Genomic DNA, 20,081 nt, shown 5'->3' with positions numbered 1-20,081 from the left:
TGGTAATTGAGGTGAAAATTGAGGAAATTAGAACATTTTCGGAGTCTCTAGACCGGATTGCGCCGCTACGGCCCCTCCGGGTCAGCGGCCCCCGGAGGCCTCCTTGATTCACTGAGGAGCTCCGGGAGGTAAAGCGCCGGAGGAGACGCCTAGAGCACTCGTGGTGGTCCGATAGGTCCGAGTCGAAACGGGCACTTTTAACAGCATGCACCAAGGAGTATATTCGGACTTTAAGAACAGCAAAAAGAACATATATTGCCTCCTTGGTAGCATCCGCCGAGTCCCGCCCAGCCGCCCTGTTTAGGATAACCCGCTCCCTCCTAAATAGGAGGGAGACGAGGGACTCCCTACAGGGTAAGGCTGAGGAGTATGTCCAGTTCTTGGCGGACAAAGTTGCCCGATTTCGAGCGGACCTGGACTCCACCCCAGTAGATCCAGCCGAGACACAAGGAGAAGACTTGGCAAACCATCTCTGGGTTGAGTTTCAGGAAGTTGCCTCTGGGGATGTGGACAAGGCTATGCGAGCTGTGAGTGCCTCCACCTGCATACTGGACCCGTGTCCCTCCTGGCTGGTTGCCAACAGCAGTGAGGTGACACGAGGCTGGATCCAGGCGGTTGTTACCGCCTCTCTTCGGGAGGGGTACTTTCCCACCGCGCTCAAGACAGCGGTGGTAAGACCCCTCCTGAAGAAACCGTCCTTGGATCCAGCTGTTCTTAATAACTATCGTCCAGTCTCCAACCTCCCCTTTGTAGGGAAGGTTGTTGAGAAGGTGGTGGCTCTCCAGCTTCAGCGTACCTTGGAGGAAGCTAACTATCTTGACCCCTTCCAGTCTGGCTTCAGACCCGGTTACAGCACAGAAACCGCTTTGGTCGCATTGACCGATGATCTCTGGAGAGCTAGGGATGGAGGCCATGCTTCCATCCTAGTTCTCCTGGACCTCTCAGCGGCTTTCGATACCATCGACCATGGTATCCTTCTGCGACGACTGCGGGAGATAGGGGTGGGCGGCACTGTTTTGCAGTGGTTCTCCTCCTATCTCTCGGACAGGTCGCAGTCGGTGTTGGTGGGGGGGCAGAGATCGTCCCTGAGGCCCCTAACTTATGGGGTGCCGCAGGGGTCGGTCCTATCCCCCCTACTATTTAACATTTACATGAAACCGCTGGGCGAGATCATCCGAAGGCACGGGATAAAATACCACCAATATGCGGACGATACACAGTTGTATCTGTCCGCCCTGTGCCAACTCAATGAAGCGGTGGACGTGATGAACCGGGGTCTAGAAGCCGTTAAAGACTGGATGAGAGCAAACAAGCTGATACTCAACCCAGACAAGACCGAGTGGCTGTTGTGTTTTCCTCCCAAAAATTTGACCAACATACCATCACTCAGGCTGGGGGGACAAAACTTACACCCCTCAGAAAGGGCCCGCAACTTGGGAGTCCTCCTGGACCCACAGCTGACTTTTGACCACCATCTCTCAGCTGTGACCAGGGGGGCATTTGCCCAGGTTCGCCTGGTGCGCCAGTTGCGGCCCTACCTGAATCGGGAGGCCCTCACAACAGTCACTCGAGCCCTTGTGATCTCCAGGCTGGAATACTGTAATGTGCTCTACATGGGGCTGCCCTTGAAGAGCATCCGGAGACTTCAGCTAGTCCAGAACGCGGCCGCGCGAGCGATCGTGGGCGCACCACGGTTCGCCCACATAACACCGATCCTCCGTGAGCTGCACTGGCTACCTGTCGATCTCCGGGTGCACTTCAAGGTCCTACTCACCACCTACAAAGCGCTCCATGGTAGTGGATCTGGCTATTTGAGAGACCGCCTTCTGCCAATTACCTCCCTGCGTCCCATCAGATCGCATAGAGTTGGCCTCCTCCGTATTCCATCCGCCAGTCAGTGCCGACTGGCGACTACTCGGAGGAGAGCCTTCTCTGTTGCGGCTCCGACACTATGGAACAATCTCCCCGTGGAGATTCGTACCCTCACCACCGTCCAGGCCTTCCGCACAGCCCTCAAGAACTGGCTAGCCCGTCAGGCCTGGGGATAAGTCTACTTTCGCCCCTCCTGAATGCTGAGTGAATGTTGAGTTTTACTGTTTAATTTACTTTTGTTCACATTTCTTTTTGTACTGTCCTACACTCCCCTTCCTTTTTGATTGTAAGCCGCCCTGAGTCCCCTCAGGGAAAAGGGCGGCCTATAAATGTCCAATAAATACTATAAATACTATAAATTTTGCCTATGTTGGTTTATTGACATGAATATAAATCAGAATTATTTAATGGGCTTTTCTTGGTTACCAAGTAATCCCCATTGTTTCTTTCCAATAATTCATAAATAGAACATTTATTATTTATTGATATGTTATGCAGCTTAGTTCAGTTTATTATCTATTTAACAATAAACAATATTGGGGGGGAAAAACAAGCAACTGATATCTGTTCTTAGTTTGCTTTAACCAGCTGGATCTAAATGTGCTTGGTTTTTCCCCCCTCTGTTTTTCTTTTCTTCTCTTCTTCTCCTCTCCCCCCCTTTTTTTGCAAACAAATGAACATCAAAGTCACCATTGTCTATTATTTCAAAATGTACATAAAGTAATAGGACATTTCTAGTATAGGCTGATTCTGGGTTGCCAAGACAATCCTTTTATTTAATGTACCAGTATACAGTAACACATCAAACATATGTTGCTATGGTAGAAAATAAACCATGAACTCCGCAGTACTTGAACAGGAAGTGATAGCCTGTGTAAAGAAAATAAAACTGTTACAGGTTAATTTAATGACAGGGATCTGAAATAAGAGTTTAATCAAGGAGCAACTGAAAAGGGGAAAAAAAAGTCAATATTTATGATTGTATCATGAATATAGTATAGGAAAGAGAGAAATTATTCAGGAAATAAGATAACTGAAGGAAGAGGGTGGAGCAAAAGCAGTAACTAGAAAAATAGGAACCCTAATGAATAATGGAATAGTTATTACATAAGATGAGGTGTCATGAAGAAAACAGAACTAAAAGACAACCAATTGGCCACCAGTGGTGCATTGAAACCATTTTTACATTTGTAAGGACCAGTCTAACTCTTGTGGGCAAAATAAACAGGGGCTATGGACAGGGGATAAATTTGGGGAATAATTTGAAGGGTTTTCTTGAGACATGCCACATGTAACTTGTTTGATTTGCAAACCATTCTCGATGCATATTATACCAGGGGTGGGTTTCAAAAATTGTTCGAACCTACTCTGTGGGCGTGGCCCCCTTTGTGGGAGTGGCTTTCTGCCCATGTGACCAGATGGGAGTGGCTTGCTGCCCATGTGACCAGATGGGAGTGGCCTGCCACCCATGTGACCTGGTGGGAGTGGCCAAGACGATGTTATTACTAGATATTACTAATTACTAGATATTATTAATATTACTAGATCATTATTAATGCGTAGATAACTGCGGGACATTACACACCCACCCACACACACACAAACTATGACAGTGCTAGGAAAACACCAAAAAAATAAGAATCCCCCTCCCAAAAAAGACTGCCAATGAAACCAGTTTTTTTTCCTAAGCCTAAGGACAGGAAAGACAAAGTCACTGGAATCAAAACCATCAAGGCAATGTGGAAAATTATAAAGGACAAGCGCTCACAGAACCATCAACCACCTCAGAATTACCTAAACAAGGAGGGTGAAACACACTGCCTTGCAACAAACCTGGCCTGCCCATAGAAAAGCAGCCACTTTGAGACACATATACCTGGTCTGAACACTTAAAAGCAACATATTGCATCACAAATAAAACATTTGCAAAAAGGAATAACATTTCTTGTAATAAACATTCTATAAACAACAAATAAATAAAAATTCCCTAAAATAATTAAAAACCACCACGTTCAGAGAACACCAAAGGACCCCACAGTCCTCTCCCTCCTTATCTTTTTCTTTTTTGTCCTAACTTTCTCCTCCTTCCCCCCCAACCCCACTCCCTTCTAGCACTGATGATGTTACCAAACTAGGAGTGCTGGAGAGGAGCTCTCACAGGGCGAAGAGCTTCCCGCTACAGGCACAATCTATCTGCAGCCGTAAATGACTGCAAGCAGCAGCTTCAGGCACCTGCTCGCAGCTGACAGTTGTGTTTGGGAGTGGAGGTGGTGGCAGTGGAAGTGGCACAGACGGGATGTCCCTGCTTGCTGAGTAGAAGGAGGCGGTAGGGATGCGTTGTTTCAGGGCGTCCCGGGTGCCAGCTCCTCTGAGTGCAGCCCATTCCCCCTCCCAAGAAAACCGTTTTCTTTTTAAAAACGCCTCTGCAGATGATCTTGAAAACCTGCGAGGTTGCTTTGGGTGGGGGAAGACAGGCAGCATTCCCCCCACCCCATCCCTGGTTGCCTGCAGCCTTGGAGCCTTCCGCAACTTGCACAGTAAAGACAATTAAGAACTTTTCTCACTCGTGAGATTTCTTTACTGTGCAAAGGCTTGCTTTAAGGCTGCAGGCTCCGAGGCTGCAGGCACCCAGGGAGGGGGGCAGGGGGAAATGCTGCCCATCTATCCCCTTCCAAAGCAACCTTGCAGGTTTTCAAGATCATCCGGAGAGGCGTTTTTTAAAAAGAAAAGCCCTGTAGGCACCCAGCGACGGGCGAGGAGCGGTACCGGCGTTCCCGGAAGTGAATTACTTCCAGGTTCACCGACCATCCGGTTCACATGAACCAGGGTGATCCGGGTGGAACCCACCCCTGTATTATACCCATTATGCCTCTACCTTTTCCTTTACATCTTGTTTACCCAGTTTGTTTACAAAATGTGTTGATTATGGCATCAGAGTCTTTGTCCTGACAATTACTTCTTGTCATCAGGAGAAAAGTTGCAAACTTTGATTCTTTAGAGGCCAGAAGGTCAGAATTTCTATCAAATTTTGCTTCATAAAGAGAAGAATGGGAACTGGGAGGAAAGAAATATAACAGGCAAATCTACTTTAGATATAGGCATTCCTGCTAGATTGTAGCTGGCAATGTAACTGACAAATGTATCATGGAAGTTCTTTATCATATGAGCAAGGTTTATGTTAAACCAATATGGGGTCTATAACTGTGAATCTATGCTACCAATTTTCAAGAATTTTATTTTAAAAAGGGCTCAAGGAGTTGCAGTAGAAAAGCTCCAAGGGTTATATGCATCCCTAGACCCTGAGGTTGAACACCATTTATAAGCTCTAAAGATAGGAATGGCATGATTATTAAAACAGAAAACATATGAACAGGCAAGCACTTTCCAAGGGCTGAAAATTCAAAGCAGGAAACTCAAGACTTCCAACGCTTACAGCTTCTATCACTAAAATAGTATGATATGAAATACCTGCAGGTTGAAGTCCAAAAGCAAAATAAGCTATTATTAAAATTTTAAATTAATTTAAACCAATTCTTTGGCAGCAGTCATCTAATTATTCAGATGCTGGAACTGCTTAATTCCATGATCCAGATAAAATAATGAAATATTGATTTACAACTATAACATGATGTGGAGCAAATTTAATTGAATCCAGAGGAAACTTACAATAGTGCTGTTGAGGAAATTCCAACTTTACCTCATATTAGCAAGGTGATGATTTAAAGATTTTGCCAAGTTAATGTGTGGTTGACTCCCCCTCCCCTAAAATTCCTTGTTTGCCTTTCAATTTCCAAAATCAGAAACATGGCATTGGCATTGTAGGAGGTCTCCAAATCTGGTAGGACTGAATAACAAAAAGAATTATAGCATCAAAAAAAAAATCATTTTGACTCATTTTGTTACTAATGTTCCAAGATATTTTCTTTTAAACATTTAAGGAATTCAGTCTCTTAGCAACCCTCCTACAGACAAGAAAGAAAGGATAATATCAATTCTTTTTGCTTGCTTAGCAAAGAGCCAAGTTTAAGAGAAGCATGTTGCTTATTAGAAATTAGAAAACATATATAAATTAAAGAAGCAGATGCCAACCTTCTTCTTTAAAAATCCCTTTTAGACAGTCATATTAGTTCTTACTATTTTATTGTGAAAAATGTTACTTGACATATTTGATGCACTTATGCACGCCCCCTTACAGACTTCTTAGGAATGGGGTGAGACGGTAGACAGTTTAAGGCAGGCATGTCCAAAGTCCGGCCCAGGGTCCAATTGCGGCCCATTTTCAAATTTCAAGCAGCCCGCAGCCTCTTCTCCCTGCTGAAGTTATTTGTTTAGTCTTTCCTAAAATAGTTCATTTGCATTTAATGTTAATGGTTCAAAGAATGTCAGGCTGAATGGTCGGCCCCACACATTTTCACCTCACCAAATCTGGCCCTCCTTGCAAAAAGTTTGGATACCCCTGGTTTAAGGTTAAAGTTATGAGGGTTTGAGGATGTAACAACAGAGTCAGGTAGTGCATTCCAATTTCCATGCATTGACCACTCTGTTGCTGAAGTCATATTTTCTGCTATCGAGTTTGGAGTGGTTTACCTTGAATTTGTATCTATTGTTTGCCTGTGTATTATTGCGGTTGAAGCTGAAGTAGTCATTGACAGGTACAACGTTGCAGCAAACAATTTTGTGTACTACGCTTACACCAGACCGTAGACAGTGTAGTTCTAGGATGTCCAAGCCCAAAATTTCAAGCCTAGTGGCATAAGGTATTTTATTGTGAGCAGAGTTACGGTTACAGTTACAGTTTTTTCCCCCCTCCTAAACCACACCACTGAGCAACTGACTGAAATATACGTCCATTATCAATGGTCTATTCATAGACCTTTCAATTATTGTGGAGTTCTTTGCAGCAACCTGTTTTAATGATTTTATGATTCAGGCCATATGGAAGTTTGAATAATTGTTTTTGCTTTTTGCTCAATATCTGCCACTTGTACTGCTGCAGTGGCTGTTTACTGAGGTAATATACATCACAGCCTTTGAAGAGACATGGGGGATGTAATTGCACTGAAGACAGAATAAAGCAATTGATAAATATATGAATGATTATTGTTCAAAACTTTGTATATGGGTGATAGAATTGGTTAATAAATATGAATGATTTAGATGGTCCCCTGCTCCAAAATGATTATGAGCAGCTTTCATTTAAGAATAGAAAACAATAAAACAAAACCTCCATGCATCTAGACATTGCCTCAGGCAACATATATAACCAATACTCAACTTCAAGGCCAGGCTGGTTTTAAAGACTTAAGGAACATCTTGAAGGTGGGAATTACATGGGTCTGTGGGGGATATTGTTCCAGAAGGATGGTGCCATGACAGAAATGTGTTTCTAGATTCCGAATAATTGGCATTGTTTGATTAAAGGGACCCAAAGTGCAATTTCTCTGCTCATCCTACCAGATGGGCAGAAGTATGGGAGATGGCAGTCTCATAGGAGATTGTAACCTGGCTCAGGAATTGGTGCAGATATATTCTGTGTCAGCTTTCACAGCCATCTGCCTCCCAAATCATGTTCCTTATGCAGTTCAGGCTCTTGACAAGTTTGGAAAATCACTATACATGAAATATTTTGAAATGTTAACCATTTATCCATGTAATGTCTATTTCTTTCCTTGGCACAAATATTATAAGCTTAAAACAATAGAAAAATAAAAAGCAATCTGGATTAAACTAAGATACTGGAGAAGTCCAAATACTAACCCCCCCCCCTCCCGAAACCATACAATCTTTAAAAGACTCTCAGAAATACAATATTGCTTTATTTGTTTATCTATCTATCCATTTATTTGTAACATTTATAGGCTGCCCAAATTACATCAAGGTAACTTTTCCCTTTTTATTTTATTTATTTATTTGGTTTTTGTACTTCACTTTTACATATGGTTTTATTGTGTAATGTTTTATGTTTTGTTCTAAATGTTTTATTTTGAATGTTGATGTGGTCCATGGTGGCTCAATGGCTAAGACACCATTCCCCAGGCTCCTATAAAGTCTCTGGAGCCTGGGGAGAGCAAAAAAGCACACCAAAAATGGGGGGGGAGTGTTGGTTGTGCACGCATGAGCACTGGGGTTGTGTGCATAGCATTAAGGGTGTGACACACCCGTGCATGACCCCCCTGCGCTCCCCCGCTTTTGGCATGCGAGCCAAAAAAGGTTTGCCATCGCTGGTCTATGTGCTAATCAGTAATAATTCCAATAAAGACACTACTGTATTCATTTCAGTTTACTCTAACATCTACTTTCTATTGTTGATTTGTATAAACCTAAGCATACAGTTGCCACTGTTAGATTATTGTCCAAAAAGAGACAGACAGAAATCTAAGTTCATATAATTGGTTCTAAATAAGTATTTCTTTGTTAATGTTGTTCTCACCAGGGTGGCAAGTCTTCAAACTGTCTATCTACCCATTTCCTTGTCTATATGTCTGCCTAATCCATGCAATTATGACATATTTCATAGTGTGCTTGTTCTGGATTATTATAGTTTAACTCTCTGAGGTCAAGTTCAACCCACTCCCATTATCTTTTCAGAAGAGTAATTTTTCAAACAGCCTTCAGGCCAAGGGCGCCACTTGACTGGAAGCAGCTGCAGAGTAGGGGATGGCTTTGGGGTTTGAAATGTTATTACATTATTCTGTTTTACTTTGTATTTTGTTTTATTGACTGCATATCACCTAGAATCCAGAATGTGTTGAATGACACATAGCTTTATCTAATAAATAAATAATGCTAAATTTGGGGCTGTTTACTATTCAGTGTACCCAGGCACCACACAGGGACACCAGGAACTGTGCAGTAAGATATATCATGTTGACACAAAGGACTCCACACAATGCAAGGAGTAAAAGGCTTTGCAATGATGTTCACTTTGAAAATGAGATCTCTGCTATAGCAGAAACTCTTAACCGATATTATTCAAGCCTCAGCTACTGTAACAAGTGTCTGGCATTAGTGCTGTTTACACTGAAAATGAAGAGCTATTTGGAATTCCTTTGTTTACAATAAGGAGTTGCATGCAGTGCTATTGTAAATATTCATCATAATGATTTCATAGAATTGTATTCATTGTCAACACTCTGGGAAAACCACTGTTCCTCAAACCTTTTGAAATTGAGATGCCCCTTTTCTCACCTTCTTGCATCATTTTTGCATTATTTTGTTTTTGTAGCTTGGAAAATATGACACATAACACAAACATTTAAAAAGCAATATCTAGGAGTGTTGTCACTGGTTTTGACTAAGCTAGATCAGGATATGCCTTCCTCCCAAAGACCACAACAACTAACTGTGTGCTATTCACTTATCAGTTGCTTGGTTCTTGATATGTGCTTTGAACAGGGCAGGAGAGAATCTACAGAGTGACATGTCATAAAAAGGACTGTGTTCTAAAGATTCCCCTCTCTGAGTGACAGATAGAAAATAGGTTCATTCATTTATCTGATTTATAAGATTGTCTACGACAGCAGTTTATAAACAATAAAAATAACACACAATCCATAAACAAATCAGAAAAGAGACAACATATGTCTAAGAGAGATAACCAGTCAACTCATCAGAGAAAATATTTTGAGAGATGTATTTGAGGAAGCTATATATTTTAGCCACAATAAAACACCGTAATTACAATAGATCTGGAGTGGAGTGTTGTTTTTAGAGACCAATTTACTCCCTGTTCAGGTCGTCACTAGCAGCTTGCGTGTCATGACAAAACTGATCTAGATTCCTGCCAAATCAAGGACAACATCAACTTTGTCCTTGCATACTAGAGATGGTGGCCCAAAGCATTCCCTGAGATGTTGGGAGTTGTAGTGCAATGCATTTGAAATTACCTATGCTAGGAGGGAATATACAGATCCACAGACTTCATTATCACATCTAACAAGTGGCATTGACTCTCCATGGTTTCAGATAAAAGTCTTTTCAATCCCTGTAGGGGCACCCCAGAGATGGAGCCTAGAATTTTCTGCATGCAGAATTTGAACTCTGCGGCACAGTGCAATGACCTTTTAATGCTAACCAACACGGTAGGAAAATCTTCAGAAATAAATACCTGCCATGTGATATGCTTACATCTGAAGACATGAAATAATGGTGCCAAAGTTTTTATAGAGCAGTCTACAGCAAACAGGAGAGCCGAAACAGTTGGTTGGTGGATCTTTTGACTTTGTTACATAATGCATTCCCTGTTAATATGCTTGTAGGCATGCATTTAAATGTAAGGAACGTAGATATATCTTTATGTCTGAGGGGATGATACATATGAATAAAAAATATAAGGGAGAATATATTTCCATTTGACAAAGAAAAGCAGCTACATATAAACTGTGGCTGAGATTATACATTCAAGTACCAGAGCTACAATGAAGGTACCTAGGCAACCAGTAATCAAAACAAATGTGGTCACTTGATTATTTAGAGTGTATTTTTGCTCAAAGGATCTAGGTTTTTCAAGCACCTGTCATGAAGACGGCTGACATATTAGTCTCACTATGATACAAATATTATCCTCTAGTTATTGTTTTGGCATCACAGTAAATATATAAACTATGTGAGCCCTGTCTGTCTCATACTAACATTATTCAAATTGTGTCCTAATGGGGTATTCACTGTATAAATTGCTCAATTTTGGATTTTCAATATTTCAGATGTAAAAATAGCCAGTTGCTTTCTTTTTGCCAGGAATGTAGGTTTGTTAAGGCTTTTCCAACTTTGTACATGCTAGACTAGAACTAAGTTTTATATAGACTAAAAGAAACTTCACACATTAACTGACTGTTAATAAGGTGGACAAGAACTGAGAAAACAGCAAAAAGCGTGACTTAGTTTTGAGGAGGAAACAAATATAAAAATTATGGAACACACAAGTGTTTGCTATACATATTAAACTGTAATATATTTTGCTATATATACTGAACAGTCATATATTTTGCTATGTATATTAAACAGATCTTTTTGAAGAGTAGTCATCCTTAGGATTTACAGTTAAAAAGACAAAGTCAGTTATCACATTCCCCAAGCAAACCACTACAGAAAGCTTTAGGTTTTTTAAAAAATGAGAATTTAGAACTTGAGATCTAGGAGATAAAATGAGTAGTAAAGAAACTATGTTAGGTTCTATTGGCAGTTAGATCAATAACCGCAGACTATGGGCAACAGATAAACCATTACATTAATATCCAGAAGAAATAGGGCTAAGGAACAGGACAGTACTTTGGAGAGTGATTGGAATGGCTTGAATATCCACAGAACTCCCTGAGATATCCTTAAATGGACTGGAAACAAGTCCCAATCAATTGTCTGTTTTATGATAATACATTAAGCATCAAGGACAACAGTGTTCTGAGCCAGGGGGGCATATACTACAAGTACATCCATCCACAGAGATGGCAGTATAAGAACCGATTCTGAATTTTCACTCATTGTAAGATGATGCATATTCTGTAAATTGCTCATGCGGTCCTTACCACCCCCAAGCAGGAAATCTGGACTAGTCAGAAGCAGAAGGAACAAGATTTAGAGACATGAAGTAATAATGCCACAGCAATAGTATCACAGAGGGGAAAACGCAACATCCATATGTTGGCAATACACTTCGCAGAATCAACTAAAATTACAGAAAAGTGTCTGCAAGCTTTCGAACTGACAAATTTCATCTTACGGCTGAATCTGAACAACAATCGTATGGCTGCAATACGAAGCCATATTTATTTTTTGCTTCTTTCTCATTCCCTGATTTTTTATTAACATCATGGCAGGTGAAGAATACTGTAGAATTCAGTTTCAAACTATTAAGTCTAATTGATTTTAATCCAATTAAATCACTCCAGATATAAAGTTGTGATGTCAGAGTTAATTTGTATGATTTTGGCTTAGTTTCTTTTGCCCCACACGTGGAAGGTTACATCATTTTGGAGCAAAAATCTACTGTGAAATTCCATTCTATTATGGGATTGCTCTTATTTGACAAAAAATGGCTAGCAACCATGACAATATGGAAATAGTACCATGTTTCTCTTTAGCCCAATTTTATCTCTTGAGAAAAATATCTCTTTCATTCTTATCTATCCAATTTAAAGTTTGGAAATCAAGCATTTGTCTACTTTGTGTCTCCCATTCTCTGTTTCCAGGAGTTAGGACTTAAGTTCTAAAACCCTGCACACCCCCATAATCGTTCATTGTTTCTACCATTATTTCAACAGAAGCCAAATACAGCTGTAGCATTCCAAACTATTGTTGCCCCACAATATCTCCACAAACAAGATCCTCCTCCAACAGGATAACAGAATCAGGACTGCATCAAATATTAGAGAATCAGCTTGTTTTGGGATGGGGGAGGGGCTTGAAAACTGCCAGTTTTCAGTGTTTGGACCCACCACTGAAGATCCTGATGACACCTTTTCCATGAAGATTCCAGAACTTCTTGTTGCTTTTCAGGTTGGTTGTTGGATTGAGGGTTGAATGGCTGCACCCATCAGGCAGCATGGCCACCTCCTCAGCCTTAATGAGAGGGCACATCCCAGGGTGTGAACATAGGGCCACTATAGGTTTCTCCATCTGAGAGACATGAGGGCCTTTTGTCAGCAAATTGAATCAATGCAAGATGCTGGGGAGAGGTTGCTGCTGGAGAAGTCATCAGGAACCATGGTTATATTGGCTAGGGTCAGGTTTTTTTGGATTTCTCTTTGTCCAAATCAGGGACGTGCAGTCACTAGAGGCAAGGGAGGCGGAGCCTCACCACTCTCCTCAGGAAAAGAAAAGAAATTTAAATATTTTTTTTTAATAATTAAAGCTAAGATAGTTGCTACCAGATTCCAGGTCACAGTGGCTTGGTGTCTGCTTAGTGTTAACCAAAGCAGGAGGCGAGAGAACTCGGGGCCTCTTTTCCATAAGGAATTTTTCGCCTTCTAAAAGTTAATAAAGAGTTAAAAGGCAAAGAAGTTCAGATGGAAAAGAGGCACTAATTCTCCCGCCTCCTGATTTGGAAGCAGCCAATCGTGTCTTCTTGAGCACGCTTACGTTGGGCGGGGCGTGCTTCAGAGGAGAGAGGAGTGGACGAGAAGGAGGAGGCTGCCTCTTTGCTGCAGACCTGGGCGCTTGGCGGCCAGGAGGCCATGGAGAAGCTTCGCTCCGCTTCTCACTCAGCTTTCCCCCAGAGGCGATCCGAGACTTCCAGTGGTAGAGCTTGGAGAAGCAGCGGCCGCAGGCCGGGTCAGCGGGTGGGCGGCGGGGCACTTTGTATCGTGGGAGCTGCCAAGCACCTTTGCTGCAGACCCGGGCGCTTGGCGGCTCCCGCGATGCAAATTCCCCCCCCCTCCGAGGCTGAACGCTGCCCTGCTTCGCAAAAGGATGCCCAGCTGAGCCTCACCAGGCATAACCCTCACCGCACGTCACTGGTCCAAATAGGCCACATCACCAGCAGTCTCATGGAGCTGACTTCTTGTCTCAAACCCCCATTAATGTTGTCGTTTTTTGGTTCTCAGCCTGAGTGAGAGAACATTTGTTCCTGCCACATCCTGCAGCTAGATGACAATTCTCACCTCTATCATATGATTAAGAATAGAGTAATTGTTTTGAATTGACTTGAACATAACAATTGCATACTTACAATATCTATATATCTACATAATTACATAAGAAGTTGTGTCTGATGGATAAGACTAAAGGGCCACTTAATCCAGGGTTTTGTATCTCTCAGATACTTTAAGGAAGCTCACAAGTATGATCAACCCACTCCTTTCATATGAAGAGCTAATATGGAATCACGTGCCACTTTTACAAAATCTTAGATAAATCATGGACAAATAAATCATTACTAGAGAACACATTTTTTTAAAAAACCCACTCCTCAGCAATGGGGCTTTCAAAAGAGGCAGTAAAGGTACCAGGGATACTGAGTTGGAATTTTTGCCAGTCTGACTTTCCATTTTGGAGAGTTTGGGATATGGTTTAGTAAAGTAAGTGCATTAAATGTAACTATATTTTACTTTATAACAAAAAAATAATAATACCACTCAAATTAGTCATTGTGAGAATTTTCAGAGAATAATAAAGGGATTTAGAGACTGATTAAGACTACTCACCACTATTTAAACCATTTCTTAATATTCTGTCCGCATAGCAAAAATCCATAATTCAATATACTCTGAATCAGAAAGCGCTGATCAGAAGACTTATAGTTTAAAATTTCATATTGGAATAAATGGCAAAATTACATTACAAAATTACATTATTTCAGTCATCATGCTACAGCAGATATTGAAAAAGGTATTGCCCAAATACAAATGAGGCTCTGAAGGAAAATTGAATTTCAAAGCAACAGATACTACAAAAGTTAGTCTAGAAAATGTTAATGGGCATAACTCAAGTAGTCAAGAGTTTGTTCAGTTAATAAAATGCTTTTTAAGACTCAACATCTGAAGGAAAAAGAAAATGAATACATGGCATTTTTTAAAAAAAAGAATGCAGAACAAATCAGAAGGAGCCCTATACATGTTTTACTATCTTTCAGTATATTCAAATTAATAAGTAGCATGAGTCCATGAAAATCCACACATTAAGATCAAATATTATTACATTAGAACAGTGATGACGAACCTTTTAAGCACAGAGTGCCCACGCATACATGAGCATCAGAGTGCCAGAAACCCAACAACCAGCTGGCCAGCGCGCACGCGTGCCTTGGAAACCCAACAACCAGCTGGCAAACACACATGCACACGTCGGAAACTGACGACTAGCTGGCTGAGCTGGGGCAATAGTGTGCGTGCCCACAGAGAGGGCTCTATGTGCCACCAGTTCATCACGGCATTAGTAGAAATTAGTTGAAAATTTGGGGAGAAAGCAAATGGAAATTTAAAGAGACTTTGGTAAATGTGGGAGCTGCCAATACCCTGATTAATTCAGAAATATAAGGATGACAAATTCTAGTTTGATGACTCATTCACTAAATCTTCAGATTAATTTGAGCAATGCTGTAGTCGTGTTGCCACTTTAATGTTGCACATAATTGAAGAATAATAGATGTTCAAAGCCCAGTTATAAATAGATAATGTAAATACATTGCAAACACTTTCCTACGAAGTAAATAATGAAAATCAACCTAGAAAAGGCAATCATTGGTTCTTCTTTGCCCTTGGCTCCCAGGGTTATCTATATGATTTAAACTGAATATGTTTTTAAAAAGTATATATATTTTTTAATTTGTACTTTTGAAACACCCTTCCACCATCAGAACTCATTTCTGAATAAGAACATTAGTTGTTAAAGTTATTTTTAGATGGCATTTTCTTGAATCACATTTCATATTCTGTGTTCCACTAACAGCTTCATAAGCCAGACGATCCCATCTCTATTTAGTTTGAAATTATTGTTGATTATTTGGAATAGAATGATATTTAAAAAGACAAAAATTATAAATATCTGCTTATCCTTAAATATATATAAGCAGATATTTATAGGATACACAAATACACACACACACATACACACACACATATATATGTTGTATTTGTGCTGATATATATATATATATATACATACACATACATACACACACACACATTTGATGCAACATGACAGATTTATCAAGGACAAGCCCTGTGTCAACAGCGAAATCTTCATTAGCAGACCAATGTTTGTGGTGTTGCAATATTTTCAGCCTACCTTAATCCTAAAAGCTTAAGTAATCTTAAGCATTTCGCAATGATTTTAGTACATTATACAGGATTTTCTTCAATGCGCCACTTTTAAGCCTTATTGTAAACAATCCAAGTGAGAGAAAAAATATACAGATAAAAGGCATTCCTAGAACATGCCTCTGCATGGCATCAGAAAAACCTGAATGAATTTTCAATCAGCTGTGAAACTTAGTTTCATTCTCTCAATTCCTTTTATTTGGGACATTTCTATTTCCTCAAAAAAAAAAAAAAAAAAAAAACCACCAATCCCACCCCCCACCCTATCCAAAAGTTTAAGATGAAAGCAGCTTACAAAAGCTAATTTCTTATATTGTACTGCTGTGTTCACCAAAACAAGAAAAAAATTCTAAAACAATTTTTATTAGATTATTCATTTTAAGAATAACAAAGACACTCAAAAGTTAAAAAAGTAGTAACTATGAATTTTGCTGGGGAAGACAAGATGTAGGCTAATAAATTATTAATGTGAGAAATTGATGCGTCCTAGCAAGTATATTTTGTTCACTTATGGTATCAATTTCAATTATTTCTTTTGGGTTGCTCTAATCCAGGGGTCAGCAAACTTAAACACTCAAAAGAGCCACAAAGGTCCTAATCAGAAGCCCCCCATTCAATACAGGAGCCAACCGGAAGTCTAGTTCCCCCACCATAGAGTCTTCTCCTAGCACAGCGTCCTCTACCTGTCCTAATTGAAAGTCCTATCAATTGTGGAGCCGACCAGCAAAAGGGAGCCACAGCAGATGGATGAAAGAGCCACATGTGGCTCCAGAGCTACAGATTGCTGATCCTTGCTCTAATCCATGAGTGTCAAATTCAAGGCCCACAAGCCAGATCTGCCCCCGGGGTGCTTAGATCTGGCCTGCAGGGCTGCCCTGGAAACAGCAAAGGACCAGCCCGTGGTGCCTCTGGCAGTGAAAACAGAGCCCAGGAGAGTCGCACAAGAGATGCAGAAGGCAGTCGCAGCTAAAAACAGAGCCTGGGTGGGCTGTGCACGGCCCTCATGAGATCTGTTTTTGTTGGCAGAGTGCTAGCAAAACAAATTAGTAGCAAAAGTGGCATTTGATCACATGACTGATATCAAGGTTGCCACGCCTACCGCAGCCCTCCAAGGTGAAGCACAATCCTGATGCGGCCCTGAATTAGTTTGACACCCCTGCTCTAGTCCAAAGTGGGAGCCTCTTTCTACACAGGTTAAGACAACAGGTTGTAAAACTGTGAACTCCAGCCCTGCCTTGGATACAAAGCCACCCAAGTGAGATTGGGCCAGGTGCTTCCTTGGGCATAGGAAGGAGGCAATGACTAACCACTGCTGAAAAACTTGCCAAAGAAGATGCAGGAATTTGTCCAGGCAGTCACATGAAGTCAACACTGACTTGAAGGCATGCACTACTTGCATGTGTATACATACAGGGACAGAGTGAGATCCTGCTTTATAACTACTGCTTTCAGCTTAGTAAGGGAATATTTAGAATTTCTCAAGTGACTCACCAACATTTACAGTAGAATCATTTGTAAGATGTTGGAATGCCCCTCATTAGCGGATGATAAGACATGTAAAATATAGGGTATTTTATATAATTATTTTATATAATTGTTTTAATACAATAGCCTGGAAAATCTCTAATACACACATGGAGTGTCTCATTCACTACTGACATCAACCCATTATGAATTTTCACAAGAAGTAATATAATACTGGAAACACAATGCTATATATTGAGTCATTGAATTCAGTAGGCCTTACCTCCAAAAATAGGTAGAAGTTGAAGCTTAAGAAAGCAGCAAATTGTCAAATATTTTCACTGAACATGACAAAAGCATAACTAATGTTGCTTATGGCAATAGATCCCTATTGCTGTTTCACCATCAATTTCCAAGAAATCTTAAATTAGAAATCGAAAGAGTGCCCTAAACCGAACGAAATGGTTAACATTTTCTATAGAAGCTCTTGTAGAATTTCTTACACCAGACACTGGCAATTATTCTTGTTTAAAAAAAAAAAATTAAAAACTTGAAAGTCAAAAATGCCCTCAGATGATGAAATGTTGGCCAGTAACATTTACTGTGGTCAGTAAAAATGTTATTTGTCGTGGCTTAGATCAAACTGCTGAGATGATATAGGTATTTAGTAAATTTATAGGTAACTTATTTCATATGCCCCGTGATGCAAACCTATGGCATGCAGAGGCCCTTTCTGATAGCACGTGATCCCCAGATGAGCTCCACCAAGCATGTACTGCTGGCCAGCTGATTTTCAAGTCTCTGCAAAACACTATACAAGCCATCGATATACATCCAACAGGAACAGGAAGTGCCTCACAGGAGCAGATACAGGTAAATCCTAAAGAGGCAGGAAATGCATCACTAAACAATAGAGATGAAACCTAGAGAGAAATAAAGCTGCATACAAGGCCGACATAACTCCTGTAACAGCGTAGGCATGTACAGGGGTGAGGAAAGCAGGGCATGCCCCCCCCGGCACACCATTTTTGGTCCCAAGAGGCTTCAGGGAGACCTGCTAGGCCCAAAATGGAGTGCAGGAGGGGCGTGCACACATGCGCAGAAGGCTTGTGGGGGGGCACACACATTGTATTATGGGTGTGGGCATACACGCTGCCGTGCACATGCACACACTTTTGGCACACAAGGACAAAAAGGTTAGCCATCACTGTCATATACCGTATGAGTCTATTTCTATTAAAATGAGTCTATCTCTAGAAAATTAAGTGTGACAAAAACTAGTTAAAAATAACTAAAATAAATAAATAATAAATAATATAAAAATAGCAGCTGAAAAGATTCTTAACAAACAAGTTGTGACATGGGCTCCCTCAAGCTATCAAGGCCCCAGATTAAGTGGCAAGGCCAGATTTTTGTTCCCTTGCAGAAGACCAGTTGAATCGGGGCAAGTCTAATTTGTGTGTGTGTGGGGGGGGTATTGTTCTAGAACAGGGGTCTCCAAACTTGGGAACTTTAAGACTTGTGGTCAACTCCCAGTTAACCAGCCGTTTTGAGTTTGGATATCCCTGTTCTAGAAGGCAGGGGTCATGGCAAAACAGGCTTTCCTCTTGAGACCCAACACATTACACTCTTTTGCACTCAGCACCTGGAACATTCCTCTCTCGATAGGTCTAATGGGAATTGATGTAAACTTTGATAGTAAAACATTAGGTTTTCTACGTAACCATAGTTAGAAGGATTGAAGCAGCATAAAACCGTAAGAGTCCAATTTGGCTTGATTTACAGAGAGCCTACTTTATGAACAAAGTCATAAAGATTCATAAAGTATTATTTAGTTTACTGTGTGAATTTAGTCACAGTGGTTTATTGAATAAACAGTACTTGAACAAACCAACTTTAGTATGATGCATAAATCTAATGATTCTACTTTCCCATTACTCAGATCTGTTGCCTAGCACGACTTGGCAACTGACAATGCTAATTAATGGCAATTTTGCTTAAGGGAATGGAATTATCAGGAATAGTTCTAGAAGCAATCCCAGGTGTGATACACGAAAATCAAATTAGAGTAAAATTCCATGAAGCATATTGACTGAGAATTCTGAAAAACCTTACTCAAATTAGACTTTTACCAGAATGAGAAAGTTTTAGAAGATGAAGGATATATAAAACTTGAACACAGAAATCATACCAAAAACATCTGAAAGAAAACAGCCTCCGATACCTAGATAGCTAGGATGATTGAATGCTGGTTAGCAACAAAATGCACTTGGCCAATATAGTATTTGAATACAATTAAAGTGACAGATACTTTCTACAGAAATTTGCAGTCCATACATAGGACTTATTTGATTTGCATCCTATCTTTATTATTTTTACAAATAGTATATCCAACATACCTTCCTCCGCCCCCACAACATGTGTGAGGTGTGTTGGGCTGAGAGTAATTGGTCCAGTCATTCATTTGGCTTTTATGGCTAAGATGGGACATGAACTCATAGCTTCCTGCTTTCTAGCCTGGTGCCTTAACCACTAGACCAATCTGGCCCTCTAATATGCAACATACAACTAAGGTTTAGATTTTTACAGCAGTTAGGAATTTTCCATTGCATAAACTGAAAAATGTAAAAAGGTGCCACTTCTTTTCTCTGAGGTACTTCAAAGAGGTGCTTTGATTGAATGATAGCCAAGGAAAGCACTCATTACAGCTTTTTAGTGTCCTTGTTTAACTATTAGCAATAGCACTTAAGACTTATATATCACTTCATAGTGCTTTTACACTCTCTAAGCGGTTTACAGAATTAGCATATTGCCCCCAACAATCTGGGTCCTCATTTTAACGACCTTGGAACGATGGAAGGCTGAGCCAACCATGAGCCAGTGAGATTTGAACTGGTTATATTAACAATATAACCAGCTAAAATCCTGTGAAACACCATATACTTTGCTTGATCCTGCAAAGCATGTTCATGAACAGAACTGTTATTTTTCAAA

This window comes from Thamnophis elegans, chromosome 3 (assembly GCF_009769535.1).
Source record: "Thamnophis elegans isolate rThaEle1 chromosome 3, rThaEle1.pri, whole genome shotgun sequence".
NCBI lineage: Eukaryota > Metazoa > Chordata > Lepidosauria > Squamata > Colubridae > Thamnophis > Thamnophis elegans.
This window is presented reverse-complemented; position numbering follows the sequence as displayed.